This window comes from Triticum aestivum, chromosome 3B (genome assembly GCF_018294505.1).
Source record: "Triticum aestivum cultivar Chinese Spring chromosome 3B, IWGSC CS RefSeq v2.1, whole genome shotgun sequence".
NCBI lineage: Eukaryota > Viridiplantae > Streptophyta > Magnoliopsida > Poales > Poaceae > Triticum > Triticum aestivum.
In genome coordinates, this window is record NC_057801.1 from 847,893,011 (window position 1) to 847,897,675 (window position 4,665).

Below are 4,665 nucleotides of genomic sequence, written 5' to 3' on the forward strand. Positions count from 1 at the left end.
TTGTTTTTTTGTGTTGGATGTAGCCACCCCGCATGCTGAAGCCCAACATAGCTCTATCCAGAACATACTTTATGTGTGTGTAATCTTTATTCTGTATGTTCTTCGACGGGTCCAAATATAGAGCGCGGGAGTAACGTGGGTAAAGAACAATGAGAACGGCACGACACCCCCCGCTGCGCAATATACACGATCAAGTTTAGCCTCCATGCGTGCAAAGTAACTATTGAAATGCACGAAAGGATGTATGTGTTATAGTGCTAAATGCGGATGACTTACCTGGGATGATAAGGTAGGAGAATTGTTTCTTTGTCCTTATTGCTGACCAAGAATTCTTCGATGTACTGACTCACATATTGACGGTTGGCGTTGTTGATTGACAAGAAGCCCTCGTGCATGTAGTATGGGTCCGCGACCGCAAGACCGGTGACTTGCTCTCTCCTGACAATGTAGTTCATGTGCAGAGCATACAGGCGGACGAACGTAAAATCGAGTGTCCTCATTTGAAACATCTGGAAGATGTAATCAAACCTCAGGAAGAAGAGGTCCGCGGGGCATGTGTGGACATACATCTCGCAACTGCTCGGCACATGAACCATATAAAGTGGGTATCCTGGATCATCTGAGGCGAGGAGGCTTCTCTCTGTCGAAAGCACATGGTCATGGAGTCTCCTGAGATCACCTTCTATGGCAGCTAGTGCATTCGCCGGTACCATTGGCTCTCCCGCGACATGGATTAATGGCGCATATTTCATCGGTACATGGTCAACCTTGGTCGAAGGCGGCTGGCTGCTAGAACCAACATTGCCAACTTTATTGGATTTTCTCGCCGCCGGTCTCTTCCTCTGCTTCTTGCTGGGCTGAGGTGCTGGTGGGTCTGTCAGACCCTCCCTGAGCACCACCCCTAGTGTTGCCGGGCTCAGCATTGGACGACTCTGGCTAAGTAGTTGAGCTTGGGTGGAGCCGGCATCTGGAGGCGTGTCCTGCGAGGATTGCATGAACAAAGACTTCTTGCACTCCCGAGGACGTTCCGGCTCTGGTACATGCATCTCATATTCATATGGTTGACTCATTGTTACTTCGTTGTCAAAGGCAGTATTGAAATACTGGTTAGGGTCATCGTCGGCCTCCTCCATGTCATGATCCCTATCCTCTTCCATGGGGTAGATGGCATCATCTGCCGGCGGAGCGGTTGGCCCTCCTTCCTCATGTCTCTCGATCTCAGCAAGCAGCACAGACGATGGTTGTACTTGTGTAGGTGGTGTTGTGGTCATACCTTCCTGAGGTCCCGTTGGTGTGCTCCCGGCCACCTCGACACGAAGAAGATTTTTTGGCCACAGGATCGGCCAATTTTTGCATTGGCCAAGCTGCATGGGGGTCTCGTCATCCTCTCCATCAGTTTGTATCGGACGAGGGAGACCCTCGTAGCCCGCTTTCACACTCGCCACAGAGACCCTTAAGGCGTTATCAGGCATCTGCCGGCGGTGAAACAATCAATCCTTAGGCTTCACTATAGTACCCTTCCCCACATCCACCAACCCGCCCTTCATGTTGTAAAGGAGGGTGCACGGAGTGGAGTCGGCCTACAAAGACATATACGTGCGGCGTCAGAGATCCAAAAAGAACGACAACTGAAGATTAATTAATTAGTTGAGTTGATGAAGGTGCGACGACGCGTATTTACCGTGAGGGCGTCGAGCTCAGCCAATGTCGACGGCCCGACATTCAAGCCAGAGACGGAGCTAGGGCTGCTGTGAGAGCTGGGCGGAGGAGCAGCTGCTGGAGGAGGTGCGGGTGTGGTTGCCATACTAGGTACGGGTATGGGTGCGGTGTTCATTGAGTTGCTCCCGGTGAAGCTGGGCATGGGAAAATCACTTGGTGGCGCATTTGGATTTAGTTGCACCCATGTGACCACTGTTGGAATCAAGCTTGTAAAGGCATCCACGAAATCAGATCTATAGGCAGCCATTATCTCAGCTTTGGTCTCAGCTTTTGTTTTCTCCATCGCCCGCGCCACCTTCTCGTCGATAGTCACTTGACTGAACTTCTTTCTCTGTCTTTTGGCCTCGGGGTCCTTGCTATAATAGTACTTCCAAGTGGCCCATCCCCGGCGCCATGCACACGTCCATATTGCGGCCGCTGGCCGGGCGGGTGTCCCATCATTATGTTCGTGGCCCGGTTGAAAGGAGTGTCCCACTTGTACTTCGCCGACGACTGAGTCGACTGAGTCGACGAGTCGCTCTCGGCCGCAAGCTTGTGTTGCTCTCTCTGCAAAATGGACCGTGAATCATTCACGAATGCGACTAGAATGTAGTAGACTTCGTTGATCAGAATTTAATATGTAAGGTGGTAAAAGGATAATTACCAGTATTCTCATGAATTTCCTAGTCGGTCCGTCGGTGAAAAAAATCATTTTCTTGGGGTCCCACGAGAATCGGGCCCTGATGAAGTCGTGCTCCTGCTGGTCGGTGAACTCAGCCAATGGGTCTGGGATCCCCTGACGTTCACGTTCTGCGTCCTCCTTAGCCCACATGGGCCTCTTTCCCTTGTAACCACGACTTTCAAGGCGGTGGTTCCCCATGTTCTTTGCCTGCAGCTGCTTGCCTCTCTCCGACCTGGCCTTGGCAGCTTCTTCATTGCAAGTCTCCTTGAACTTTTCAAAGTCCTCTATCATAATTTTCGGATTGTCTGCAACAATCTCGGCGTAGGTTTCATGGTCTACTTGAATCACCTTTTCACCCTAGTTTTCCAAGCGCTCAATGCGTTGCTGAACTTCCCTCTAGGGCTTTGTTGTTGATTTTTTTCATGGCATCATCATCCCATGGGTCGACTTCATTCCGACCGGGGAACAGGAATCTTGCATGCAACCTAGTTAGAAGCAGCTTCTTCAACTGTTCATTCTTCCGTATTTTTGTGGTGTTGATGTTAGCGGTATCCCGTAGGATGCATGCTAGTTGGTTGCCGTAACACGCTGCCACTTCTCGCGGCTCTATTGGCTCGAACTCGCCAGGGTGCACCGCCGTGACCACCAGTCTTCCGGTGCCGAGCTCATTTGGGCGTCGTGTCCTCTTTTCCTTCTTTCCCTCACTGGCTTGGGAGGTCCCACCTTCCGTGTTATAGTTAGGAACATCATCAGCGCCAGTCTCAATGCCGGTGTCGTTGGTGGCATCAGTGTCGGCGCCGGCGCCACCACCGTCGTCATCCGTCATGACAAGGCGGTCCGGACACCCAGGTTCCTGTCTCTCCTGATCCGCCAGAAAGTCGAGGTAGGCGTGTGCTCGACCTAATTGGGAGTGAGAACCTCCGGCCTCATCGGTGTCAGTCATGTTTCCTAGGGTTCAATGTCGTAGTCGTTTAATTATCGAGCTTTATATTATAAAGTGAATAATGACAAAAAAAGTGACCTTTGTTTTGCCAGAAATGTCGTTTCATTCCCGTCGCGACAAATCTCAAGCACTCGATATGTCCAACTTTCTAGCACAAGTCATGCCGAAATTCATGGAAAATTTCGGCATGACCTTTGCTAGAAAGTGCACATATAGAGCGCCTGAAATTTTCCGGAATGGAAATGAATCAACATTTCCGGCAAAACATAGGTACTCGCAATCGGGAAATGAATCAACAACCAAATTTATCGCTGTCGTGGTAGCAATAGAGCAGTCATAATCAAAGCAGCATGATCATCCACACTTGTCTTTGGCCAATCTAGGTACCACACAGCCACTACTTATGTCACTGCCATGGACAATGCAAGTAAACTTCAGGTACTAACAAAATGAGCCCTGCGCTGCAACTTACATTATTGCAGTCCATGAAAAAAAGCCACCAAAAAACAAAAATTATGGCTGCCACAAAATGAGCCCTGATGGTTACCAACTAGTTGGCCCATAGGAAAATGCAATGGAGATACCAGGAATGGCTGCCACATGCTCAAACATAAAATATGGTTGCTATGTTTCACAACCTTAGATCAAGTAATAAGTTTAGTTTAGTTAGCTAGGCAAAGCATTAGTTTAGCTTCACTACCTACATCAATATGACCAAAGTTCACTATACTTATCAAACCTAGACTAAGGAGTCAGAGTCACTTGAACTGTACAAATCTACAAATATGACACTAATGTACTTCCTTTGTGGCTTAATGAGCAGAGCTAGCAGAGACCTAGCTAGCTACAGTTAGCTTGGACCCATCTGATGAGTGAGTGATTAAGCCCCACACCTAGAGCAGAGCACTAATTAAAATGTGATCATAAGGCAGTCAGTGCAAGAAGTTAACTAGTGATGCTACTTTAGAATTTCTTAAGAGGATTTAACAGTAGAATTCCTTAAGAGGATTTAACAGTAGCATTTCTTAAGAGGAACATAGCAAGTGTAATGAAGCAAAATTAAGCAAGTGTAGAAGCTGCAATATGTACAGAAGATGCAATATTGATGATGATGGCATCCAGATTTTGAGGTAGAGTGGGGCGGGAGAGGGATGCACCTTGCTGCCAGAGGAGCCAAGCACCTTGCGTCCGACGTCCTTCTCCTCCTTGCCGAGCACCTTGCTTCCGGAGGAGCCAAACCTGCTGCAGAGAACACGTACGGCCGGTAAGAGAGAGAGAGAGAGAGAGAGATAGATAGATAGATAGATAGATAGATAGATAGATAGATAGAGATAGATAGATA